This window comes from Clarias gariepinus, unplaced genomic scaffold, assembly GCF_024256425.1.
Source record: "Clarias gariepinus isolate MV-2021 ecotype Netherlands unplaced genomic scaffold, CGAR_prim_01v2 scaffold_29, whole genome shotgun sequence".
Taxonomy (NCBI): domain Eukaryota; kingdom Metazoa; phylum Chordata; class Actinopteri; order Siluriformes; family Clariidae; genus Clarias; species Clarias gariepinus.
Window position 1 is genome coordinate 1 of NW_026520996.1, and position 13,457 is coordinate 13,457.

Below are 13,457 nucleotides of genomic sequence, written 5' to 3' on the forward strand. Positions count from 1 at the left end.
TTTTTTTGTGTGTGTAAGTGTGTGTGAGTGAGTGAGTGAGTGAGTGTGTGTGAGTGAGTGAGTGAGTGAGTGTGTGTGAGTGAGTGTGTGTGTGTGTGTTGCTGGAGCATGGCGGCTCCGGACACACAGCGGTATGAGAGTTTGACTCGCCGGCACGGTGTGCGCGTGGTGTGCGCGGCGAGTTTAGAGGAGTGTGTGTTAGCGGTTGGTGATGTGGTGGGACATGAGAACATCGTCTCTGCTTCCCGAATGAACAGTGCTGTTGTGGTGTTTGTTAATAGTGTAGATAAAGCGATTAAAATTGTCCAAAACGGAATCAGTGTTAATAACGAGCACATACTGGTCTCTCCCCTGAGCTCCCCAGCTAAGAAAGTAGTCCTGTCTAATGTCCCCCCTTTTATATCTGACAGTGTGATAGCAGCAGAACTGTCCAGATACGGACGCCTGGTCTCCCCTATAAAGAAAATCCCCCTTGGCTGTAAATCCCCTCTGATAAAACACCTGGTATCTTTCAGGAGAGTTGTTTTTATGATTTTTAAAGAGGGTGTTGAAGAGCTAAACGTCATTTTTAAATTCAGAGTTGAAAACTTTGACTATAACATATTCGCCTCCTCAGACACCGATATAAAATGTTTTAAATGTGGTGCAATGGGACATCTTGTCCGTGCCTGTCCTGAAAGACAGAATGATCCTGATGCTCCTGTGCGACCGGGTCGAGACTCCACCGTGCCGGCCGTGGCCGTTCCCCCTGCAACCACGGCTCGGCCGCCCGCTGAGGGACCCGGAAATGCTGCTGAACCAGAGCCCAAAGTAAATGAATCCCAAGCCCAGCCTGCAATCCAAGAGTCAGCTGAAACAACATCGACACCAAAAGCAACATGCTCGACTAAACCGGACCGAGGGGAACCCAACGTGACCCAACCGGCACCGGCGAGGCCGAACACAAATGATAAGGTCTCAGAGGGCTCGGGTGCAGTGCTGGAGTCACCCGTCCTCTCGGCGATGGGTACAAGGGCGAAGAGCCGCCAACTGGAAGCAGCAGCCACTGCACTGTCACAGGGGGACGAGGCGGACATAGAGATGGAAGAGGAGCCCCTCTTCAAGACACCCAAAAGGAAAAAAGACCACAAGAGAGGAGGAAAAAAAACTCCCCAAAAAAGACACAGAAACAGAATCAGACAGTGACGGCTACATATCGGACTCTGTGCTGATTCTCACTCCTGAGGAAGAAAGAATGCCAGTGGTTTACAGCGAGGAGTCCATACACAGCTTCTTAGAAAAGACAAAAGGAGGCTCAAAAATCCAACTGGAAGAACACTTCCCAAACAAGAGACAGTTCATTCACGACGTCAAATATTACAAAAAACACAAAGCTTTTATCGACCGGGAAATATTCAGGATAAAGAAATGGATCACTAAAATAAATAAAGAACTCGCTGAGGAGGACTTCTTAGAGTGATTTTTACCTCCCTGCTGGACACTGGTATGTTTTCTTTCTTATATATAAGACTGTTTTTTTTATCTATACACCTTTTAATGAATGGAATAAACATTGCGAGCTTAAATATTAATGGGCAAGAACATATGAAAAAAGAGCAAAACTTTACGAACTATTAAAACAGAAACACATTGATGTGGCTCTACTGCAGGAGACACACAGCGACTCCAAAAACTCTGCGGACTGGTCAAAAGAGTGGGACGGGCTCGCAATTCTGAGCCACAACACACCACTGTGTGCTGGAGTCGCACTGCTCTTTGCTCGCAATTTTATACCGAACTCTTATACAGTAGAAGAATTTTTAAATGGGAGGCTTTTAAAAGTGAGAACTTTTTATGAGAATGAAGTTTTTGTTTTTATTTGTGTGTACACTCCCACCAAGGCAGTAGAGAGGATGATGTTTTTAGATAAACTAAACAGCGTCATTAATGACTGTAACTCTGCTGATATTTTAATTCTGGGTGGGATTATAACTGCACTAACCGACAATCTGGACAGAAACCATAAAGAACCTCACATGGCTCCCGTAAGCGCATGTGGGAGATGATGGAGGCCCAGGACTTAAGTGATATATGGAGAAACTTAAACACAAAACAAAGACAGTACACCTGGGCCCACTCCGTAGATAACACACTCTCTCTGGCTAGACTCGATAGATTTTATTGTTTTAAACATCAACTGTCTTATTTTTACGAAATGTTTTATTACCCCAGTAGGCATCTCCGACCATAGCATGGTGCAGTGCACAGTCAGTAGGAAAAACCTAAAACCTAAGAGTGCCTACTGGCATTTTAATACTGTACTTTTAGAAGATGCCAATTTTATTGAGTCTTTTACTTATTTATGGACCAGTCTTAAATCACAAAAAGCTGATTTTAGCTCTCTACAGCAATGGTGGGACTTAGCTAAAGCACAAACAAAAGTTTTCTGTCAACAGTACACTCTTAATGTCACAAAAGACATTGTTAGATCAATGAGAGCTCTAGAGACCGAAATAGTGGAGCTCCAGAGTTTGGAGACCACAGGAGATCGAGGAAATATTGAAAGCCTCAAAAACAAAAAAGCTGTAATGAACGACCTGCTGGGCACTGCAGCACAGGGGGCGCTGGTCCGCTCACGTTTTAAACATGCTACGGAAATGGATGCTCCTTCCAAGTTCTTTTTTGGTCTAGAACAAAAAAATGGACAGAAAAGAATCATGCATGCTGTGCGATCAGAATCAGGGGATCTCGTATCAGAGCCCACTGAAATTCGCAAGCAGACAAACAGCTTCTACTCAAAGCTGTATAGTAGTGAGTGGTCAGAAGCACATGCAGTGGAGGAGACCTTTTTAAAAAATCTGCCCAAATTGTCAGAACAAACGGCCACAGACATGGCAACAGAACTGACGCTGGCAGAGATTCAGGAGGCTCTCCAAGGTCTGAAGAACGGGCGGGCGCCAGGTATAGACGGTCTCCCTGCAGAGTTCTACAAAACTTTTTGGTCAGTAATAGGACAGGATGTAGTAGAGGTGTTGCAGGACAGCGTGAAAGGAGGAAAGCTCCCGGTGAGCTGCAGGAGGGCTGTCCTGACCTTACTGCCAAAAAAGGGAGACCTGACGCACCTGGGAAACTGGCGCCCGGTATCACTGCTGTGCACTGACTATAAACTACTCTCGAAAGCATTAGCCTCAAGACTGACAAAGGTACTGGAGCAGATCATTCATCACGACCAGACGTACTGCGTGCCTGGTAGGTCTATCTTTGATAACATACATTTAATTCGCGATATTTTGGATGTCTCTAGACTTTTGGATTTAAAGACTGGTCTTATTTTGCTGGACCAGGAAAAGGCTTTTGACCGGGTTGAACACGAATATTTGTGGAAGGTGCTGGAAAGCTTTGGGTTCAACCCAGGTTTCACAGCCATGATCAAAACATTGTATAGTGACATTGAGAGTGCACTGAAGGTTAATGGTGGTTTATGTGTTCCTTTTAAAGTACACAGAGGCATTAGACAGGGCTGCTCTCTATCAGGCATGCTATATTCCTTGGCAATAGAACCTCTTTTATGCAAACTGAGAGATCAGCTTTCTGGTTTTAATATACCTCATTTTAATATTTTAACCTGTCTTTCAGCTTATGCCGATGATCTAGCTGTAATGGTGAACACACAGATGGATGTGACTTTTTTAACTGACGTTTTAGAAGATTTTAAGATTTTATCATCGGCTAAAATCAACTGGAACAAAAGCGAAGCTATTTTAGTAGGAGAATGGGGAGGCGAACAGCCCACACTACCAGGGGGTTTAATGTGGAAAAAGAGCGGTTTTAAATACTTGGGTGTCTACTTGGGTAGTGCTGAGTTTTTAAACAAAAACTGGGAGGGTATTGTTGAAGGCATAAAAGGCAGACTGAACAGATGGAAGTGGTTGGTCCCAAAAATGTCTTACAGAGGACGAGTGCTGGTCATCAACAACCTAGCAGCATCGTCCCTGTGGCATAAACTGGCATGTATGGACCCACCACCAAACCTGCTAGCGAGCATACAGGCCCTACTGGTAGATTTCTTCTGGGACAAACTGCATTGGATACCACAAAGCCTGCTTCACCTGCCTAAAGAGGAAGGAGGTCAGGGCCTGGTGCAGCTAGCCAGCAGAACTGCAGCCTTCCGTCTGCAGTTCATCCAGAGACTCCTCACCGGTGCCAGTGACGAAGGATGGAGAGCAGCAGCCTTCACACTCCTACGCATGGTGGGAGGACTCGGACTGGACAGATCTCTGTTTTTAATGGACCCCACAGCACTGGACACGACTGGATTACCAGTTTTTTATCAAAGACTTTTTAAAATTTGGAACTTTTTTAAAAAACAAGCAAAAGGAAACAGAACCTTACACTGGCTGCTGGAGGAGCCCCTAGTCTGTGGAGGACATCTAGACATCTCTAGTGAAACCACCCCAGCACTATCCAAGACCCTGGTCTCCGCAGGGATCGTGACACTCCGGCAGCTGGTAAACATCACTGGAACAGACCTGTCTCGAGCAGAGGACTTGGCAGCACACATGGGACTCCGGTCTCAACGGGTCGCCAACCAACTCCTGCATCGATGGAGAACCACCCTAACGTCGGAGGAACGAGTTCAGCTGATGGAATATACAAGAAACGAGACCAGCTCTACAGAAGAGGAACCCTTTCCACAGCTGATCATAACTCCAGACCTAGAGGGATACGGCGGCCCCCTCCTGGAGCACAAGGGTGAGGACGAGATGAACTTTGAGACAGTGTCTGGTAAGGTTCTGTACAAAGCTTGTGTGAAGGTTTTAAACAAGAAAAAACTGAATGGGAGGGTGGACACCCCATGGCGCACTGAACTGGGTTTTAATAATGATATTAAACCAGAGTGGAGAGCACTGTATAAACCACCATTAACCAAAAAGTTTGCTGACCTCCAATGGAGGATTTTACATGGAATTGTCTCTGTGAACTCTTTTATCTCTATTTTAAATCCAGAAATAACACAAGAATGCCCCTTTTGTTCACAGAGAGAAACTGTTTTTCATGCTTTTATACATTGTTCCAGATTGTCGCCCTTGTTTAACCTTTTAAAACGCATTTTTTTACCACTGCATGTAGATTTTAGTCACCAGTTTTTTATTCTTGGTTTTAAATATGTCCGGAGAAAGAGTTTTAAATGCCAGCTTATTAATTTTACCATTGGCCAAGCCAAAATGGCAATATATATAAGCAGAAAAAATAAGTTGGCACAAAGCACAGACTGTGACCCCCAAAAGATCTTCTCCAGACTTATTAAATCAAGAATTTTAATCGATTTCAATTTCTACAAAAACATGAAAGACATGGACATGTTTAAAACAATATGGTGTTGTGGAGAGACCCTGTGTTCAGTAGAAGATAATGAACTAATTTTTACACCAAACTTAAACTGAAAAAAGAACACAAAAGAAAAAAACAAACACAATAACTATGTATGTTTAAAAGAATAATTACAATGTCTAAAAAATGTCTTATTTATTTATTTATTTATTTATTTATTTATCTATTTACTCACTCATTTTTAATCAATCTATCCTCATTCTATTTTTATACAACAAAATTTGTAAAATAAAGGATCGTAAAAAGTCAAAAAGTCTTTCTCTCTCTCTCTCTCTCCCCCTCTCTCTCTCTCTCTCTCTCTCTCTCCCACTCTCTCTCTTTCTCTCTCTCTCTCTCTCTCTCTCTCTCCCACTCTCTCTCTCTCTCTCTCTCTCCCACTCTCTCTCTCTCTCCCACTCTCTCTCTCTCTCTCTCTCTCTCCCACTCTCTCTCTCTCTCTCTCTCTCTCTCTCTCCCACTCTCTCTCTTTCTCTCTCTCTTTCTCTCTCTCTCTCCCACTCTCTCTCCCCCTCTCTCTCTCTCTCTCTCTCTCTCACACTCTCTCTCCCTCTCTCCCACTCTTTCTCTCTCTCTCTCTCCCACTCTCTCTCTCTCTCTCTCTCCCGCTCTCTCTCTTTCTCTCTCCCACTCTTTCTCTCTCTCTCTCTCCCACTCTCTCTCTCTCTCTCTCTCTCCCTGATTAATGGAAAGGGCTTTAACATTGTTTCTTTAAACTGAACGCTTGCTTGATGGCCGCGTTCTCCGTAAAAGCCCAAACACATTAGAGACCTCCGTCTGCAGTGTGTGTGTGGTTGTAGTACAATTTTAAAAGGGATTAACTTTTAACCCTAATTAAACACATTTAACAAACAAACAAATAAAAAAATCCCAGAAACTAAAGACATTTCTCCGTACATTGTGGACATTCAGCTTTATTAGCGGTTCCTGCTCTCACACGTGGGACGTTTCTGTATTTTAAACGTGACTCTTTTTATTACAAACATGTAAAACATGACACACCGCTCCAATCTGATCTGTATTTCCTGTATATATTTTCGAGCGTTTCCATGGTGATGGGGAAGCCCGATGACCTTGAGAGGAGGTGAGGTTGTTGATATATTGTTGTGCATCACTTCAGCAGCTTGTCATGAAGATTCGGTTGGTGTAGGATGGCGTTAATAGCGATGTAGCCTCATGTAGAATGAGCTGGAGAGTCTATCACACTTACGTATGCCACAGGCGGATGTTCGGTAATGAGCAGATGAGAGTCGACATCATCCAGGCTCGCAGCCCGGGGTGAGAGAGCGCACACTTGGGCATTAGTTCATCTCTGTGTGGAATGATGGTGTGATCTCTCTGTTTAACTGGGTCTAGACTTTTAATAACTGCTTTTGATGCTCTGTTGATCAGATTGGGTGCAAAAATGTATAAACTGATTTTTCTATGAAAATATTTTATTTAAACATGCAAAGGATTAGGAAGTTTTATATATAAATAAATAATATATTTTAATTTCTTGTTGCTGTTTATGAACATGTGTTAAAAATATATTACTTTATACTACAGACGGGAAGTCAGTAAAAAGAACTAATTGTGCATTTTTAACTGCAATGAAAATTTAAAATGAATAAAATAACTGAAAACTATAATTATAATAAATATGCAATAACTAAATCTAACATTATATTGATGGATTAAATATACAGTATTTGCTAAATATGAATTAATCAGAATATTTACACATTTTGTAAAATGTATTTTCTTTTCTTTCTCTTTTTCTTATTTTAAACACTGTAATGAGATCGAGACGGACAAGCAGTGCTATTACACAGAAAAGCATGTTAAATAATAATATATCATGTTTTTCATATTTTAAACATATCCACTATACAGCCAAAAGTTTGTGCACCCCTGACCATCACACCTGTGTTTGCAGTAATAACGCATTCCAGTCTTTTCATCTGTGAAGGCCGTACACAAGACAGTGGATCATGTGTGTGTGTGTGTGTGTGTGTGTGTGTGTGTGTGTTGGTCCAGTTTGTCCCAAAGCTTAGGGTTCAGTGGGGTTGTGTTCAGCCAGGGATGCACATACTTTTAGAGATAAAGTGTGTTTGAAGGTTTGTACAAAGTGATCATGTTACATGTTAGTAAATAGTTGTAGTCATAAACATCCTATATAATAATTGAACATGCTAATGATCATGGCTTATTCACACGGGTTAAACACGCTAACGGCATTTTTTTCAGCTTTTTGCGTCACACGGCCGATAAACACGAACTTGTTAACAACCAAAATCTGCCTCAGGACGGAGAAAGACAAGAAAAAAACCTCATTACAACTGTGTGTGTGTGTGTGTGTGTGTGTGTGTGTAAGAGAGGGAATGCAAATAAAGTGACTGATTTATCTAAAGAAAGCAAATGCAACATGAAATAAAATAAAGTAAAAATAATAATAATCAGAGGTAAGCGGTACTGTGCTGCCTCGCCTCATTGTGCTGAGAATGAATTGTTCTCCTGGTGGAGTTTGTTCTTGTGTAAATGTCAGATCCACTGCAGTGTGAGGAGGAGGATAAAGATTTCTTCTCCTGCTCGTGTTACTGCTGATGATAATAAATTATTGAAGCTCCATTTAGAGACTCGATCGTAAATCTCTCTCTCTCCCTCTCCCTCTCTCTCTCTCTCTCTCTCTCTCTCTCTCCCTCTCTCTCTCGGTTATTAATGGAAGGGGCTTCCACATGGTTTCTTTAAACTGAACGCTGGCTTAATGGCTGCGTTCTCCTTTAAACACGCGAGAGACCTCCGTCTGCTCGTGAGACCAGAATCAGACTGGATTTGACTCGGAATAACTCGACATTATTCTACACTAAATTCATTTTAATTCCGTACACTGGAACAGATTCTGTTCTAATTTACATAAATGTTGTAAATTGTAATTAAATTGGACTTGGAGTGACACCCTCATTTTACTCTCATCATTGTATTTCCTTTTAGCTGGAAATTGAGGAAGTGGCTGAAAATGCTAAAATCCTTTCCTTTTCTCACTCGGTTAGTTCTTGATATCTCCACACCATGAAATAAAACCTTATCAAGCACCCCTTAATTTAAAATTAGACAATGATAATGAAAAATTATAATTATTATTATTAAAAATAATTTTTAGTGCTCTACTGTTTGTAACCAACAGGTTTAGCTAATGGTGTGAAGTCCAGTATTCTTAATGGCGTGACTCCGATCCAGTAGGTGGCGGCAGAGTTTACATTGTGTTACTCATCCACACTAGAGTGAAGAAGTGGGGAAAAAAATGTAGTTATTTAGACGTTCAGGTTGGAGACGCTGAGAGTTTTTTCTCCCGCTCTCTTTCAGCTGGCGGATGTACGGGAGACAGAAGCTGAAAAGGTTTAAGAGGTGGATTAAAACCACACAGAAATGAAACCATGTGCCAGTGACAGCTAACATCAGCATACACTCACCTAAAGGATTATTAGGAACACCTGTTCAATTTCTCATTAATGCAATTATCTAATCAACCAATCACATGGCAGTTGCTTCAATGCATTTAGGGGTGTGGTCCTGGTCAAGACAATCTCCTGAACTCCAAACTGAATGTCAGAATGGAAAAGAAAGGTGATTAAAGCAATTTTGAGCGTGGCATGGTTGTTGGTGCCAGACGGGCCGGTCTGAGTATTTCACAATCTGCTCAGTTACTGGGATTTTCACACACAACCATTTCTAGGGTTTACAAAGAATGGTGTGAAAAGGGAAAAACATCCAGTATGCGGCAGTCCTGTGGGCGAAAATGCCTTGTTGATGCTAGAGGTCAGAGGAGAATGGGCCGACTGATTCAAGCTGTTAGAAGAGCAACTTTGACTGAAATAACCACAACCGAGGTATGCAGCAAAGCATTTGTGAATCTGCAACACACACAACCTTGAGGCGGATGGGCTACAACAGCAGAAGACCCCACCAGGTCCCACTCATCTCCACTACAAATAGGAAAAAGAGGCTACAGTTTGCACGAGCTCACCAAAATTAGACAGTTGAAGACTGGAAAAATGTTGCCTGGTCTGATGAGTCTCGATTTCTGTTGAGACGTTCAAATGGTAGAGTCAGAATTTACGAGCTACCTGAGCAGTGTTTCTGACCATGTCCATCCCTTTATGACCTCCATGTACCCATCCTCTGATGGCTACTTCCAGCAGGATAATGCACCATGTCACAAAGCTCGAATCATTTCAAATTGGTTTCTTGAACATGACAATGAGTTCACTGTACTAAAATGGCCTCCACAGTCACCAGATCTCAACCCAATAGAGCATCTTTGGGATGTGGTGGAACGGGAGCTTCGTGCCCTGGATGTGCATCACACAAATCTTCATCAACTGCAAGATGCTATCCTATCAATATGGGCCAACATTTCTACAGAATGCTTTCAGCACCTTGTTGAATCAATGCCACGTAGAATTAAGGCAGTTCTGAAGGCGAAAGGGGGTCAAACAACGTATTAGTGTGGTGTTCCTAATAATCCTTCAGGTCAGTGTAGTTTGCATTGAATGTAAATCTGCCTTCACTTTAATGTTAATTCTCTAGCAATACTTAAGTGCTTTACACCTCAACATGTGTCAGGACTGCACTGCAGGGGGCGGGGCTATCTGGTTTGCAAGATGTTGTTATATTGTCGATATTGTGGATATTATGTCTAACAAGGACACCTCTTTCCTGTCTTTACATACGCATTAACTTTTATATCTCATTAACAAATCCAGGGCCAGGGGTAGCTCAGTGGTTAAGGCATTGGACTACGGTTCAGAAGGTCCCAGGTTCAAACCCCACAACCACCGAGTTGCCACTGTTGGGCCCTTGAGCGCGGCCCTTAACCCTCAACTGCTCAGATGTGTAATGAGATAAAAATGTAAGTCGCTCTGGATAAGAGCATCTGCCAAATCCCTAAATGTAAACGTAATCACAGTGCAAAAACTCATGGTGAATCATGATGAACCCTACTTATGGCCACCGCGTGAAACCGTGTAGGTGAGATAGGGGTATAACACCGCATCTCACAGCGAGTCAAACCGCATAGGTGATATAGGGGTATAAAGCATTATAATCACTCAGAAAAATAAATAGATGCGGGGTTTGAAACTCCCAAGTTTATTTTCTCATTTAACTAAATCAAATTTCATCATAAAATAAAAATATGTTAAAAGAAAAGTCCATCCAGTCATGAATGATGGTTAGTGATCAATGAAACATATTTTAAACAAAAAGCAGCGAGCAGCTGGACATCGGGACGTGGAGTGTAAGTACGAAGCGTTGGCCTGGCAAGTGCAGGTCTGAGCAGGTCAAAAAGATCCATCATCTGTTGCCTTGGAAGGCGAAACCTTAAAAAAAAATAGCGACCTCAGGCAAGATATAAAAAGGTCTGAAGTTTTGTCTAAAGGAAGAATGTACATGAACCACACGGCTCTTCAGTTTAGCACAACAACACGCTGTATCGCTGCCGAATTGTTTATCGCCTGTTCAATATTAATAGTTATTCCAAATTTTAATGCATTAGTCACATTATGAAATAGGCTAATTAAAAGTCACTCTATTAGTTCTGATATCAAATAAAATAAAATTCATAAGCAGGTCTGAAGTATATTCCATCATTAATACGACTTTGATAACGTGCCATAATGTGCTTCCATACACCACTGATTTATAAAGACTGCTGCTCAGTGGCGCCGACTAGCGTCTTGAGCTGAAACTACGCTAAGAATGAGTTGAGGTTGGTCCAGACCTTACAAACGTGTGACTTACCCAAGAGATACTTAGCATAAGAACGATTCGGGAATCGCGCCATAACGTTAAGAGAGAGGTTAAGGTACAACTTAAGAACTACTTAGTGATAAGAAGCTTTCGAGAAACTGGGTCCTGATCGTCCCTGATTTTTCTAAATTGCCTGTTTTGTGTAAGTGTGTGTGTGTGTGTGTGTGAGAGAGAGAGAGTGTGTGTGTGTGTGTTTGTGTTTGTGTGTCCTGCAGTAGACCGGCACCCAGACTCTCTCACCCTGACAGAAGTACAGGTTTATAATAAAGTGCTTGCTCTGAGGCGTTATGGTTCTTATGGTTGTGCAAGTTCACACTTTATAACAGATCACACATTTAAATTAACTAGTTCATGGTTATTTGTCACATCACACGCACTGTGTTTCACTTCACCTGATTCACTCTCTGTGACTGACTTGACTAAGGAAATGGCACCGTCTTCCATCAGCCGCAGAATATAAGCAGACCATCCAGTGTACCAAACCAAACTGTACCAAACAAAACTGTACCAAACAAAACTGTACCAAACAAAACTGTGACAATAAAAAAAAATCTTATTTAAAAAGAAACGGCAACATCTACTCATTAAACTATTCGACACATCAGTCCATACTTTGGTTTGTCAGTAAACTGCAGGTCTGAAGATTAGGAGAGATGAAAAATAAACTAAGCGGTGAAAGAGGAAATTACAGCAGCCCCGTCTGGAGAAGGAGGCGGCCCGAATAGGGCTTTATAAGCTGGATTTGCCCTGCTGAGAGTGGACGGCTTTAGGCAGCAGGAATAAAAAGGAGAATTAGAGTGTAAAGACTGCAATTACACACCTTCAGTGAGCTAACGCTGTCATGAAAGCAGGAGAAAAACCACAGCGAGAAAGAGAGAGAGAGAGAGGGAGAGGGAGAGGGAGAGAGAGAGGGGGAGAGAGAGAGAGGGAGAGAGAGAGAGAGGGAGAGGGAGAGAGAGAGAGGGAGAGAGAGAGAGAGCGAGAGAGAGAGAGAGGGAGAGGGAGAGAGGGAGAGACAGAGAGGGAGAGACAGAGAGGGGGGGGGAGGACGCGTCTGACAGCTGTGAATTTCTCTCAGGTTCGTCCTCAAGCTGTTAAGCAGGAAAAGACGTGATAATTATAATCTGTAATCAGCTGATGTTAGGAAAGGAGGACGATTGCGAACAAATCTGAACGAGCGATCAGCTTAATGAGACAGCTGGATTTATCACTGGACCGGGAAAGATCTCATCGCTGACAGCCTCAAATAAAATCTTCAGTTTAACCCAAAACTCCGGGAAAAAGTTCCGGTGAAGTCGAGAAGCTACAAGTGTCTTAAAATAACACAAACTTACACTATGAGGAAAATCTCTGTTAGTGGATTGTTGACATATTAATGATACAATTTGTGTATTTATTACACCAAAAATATTTTTTTCCTTTCAGTCAAATTTTTTTAATTTTTATTTCAGAAGTAAAATGTGTATAAAAGTATATTTGCCTCCCATTATGGATGTTATCTTAAAATCTTATTTTAAATTCATTATAATTAACTGTGAAGACGCTCCCTGAAGACACACTGGGTTATTTATTTGTAACTTTTTTTTTCTGTTTGTGTTTGACACTTTTTGTCATATTGAGATAAATCCAACAGTAATTCACATTCTTTCTGAAATTAGTTTTTATATTTCACAATGTCGGTGGAGACAAAAAAAGCATGTGGGGACGTTTATATATGATAAAACCAAGAAAACAACGATGTCAAGAACCTCGTACACATGAGGATGACAGTGACTAATGAACAACAACATGCGCTGTACCATGTGTGTGTGTGTGTGTGTACCACGTTAAATACTCCTGCTGATTGGACAACAGTGTGGTTCTGGTTCTTGAGTGTTCAATGTTTTTTAACGAGTTAAAAGTTGATTGGTTTTAAAGTTACAAGCATTGATACATGTGCTGTCTGTAATTTGGTATTATTACTTTTTTTTACCAGCAGGTTTTAACATAATTAATATTTTAGTGTGTATTAACATGTCCAGCTACAAGTCCAACATACACACCGATCATGGATATTTAATAACGATTGAGAAAGAATATTAAAATACTAATACAAATACTAAACTCACTGCAAAATACTCTAATAGTGCATTGTTTAATTGTGAACTACACATTTATTCTAAGTTGTGTGTTCAGACTTTTAACTGTACAGAATAACAGAACTCAGTCCTGAGAGTAAACACTCCCTTTATGTCTCTCTATAATCCCCTGATACACTAATGCTCTTATCCCAGTGTCTCACTAGCGCTTGGACACCATCA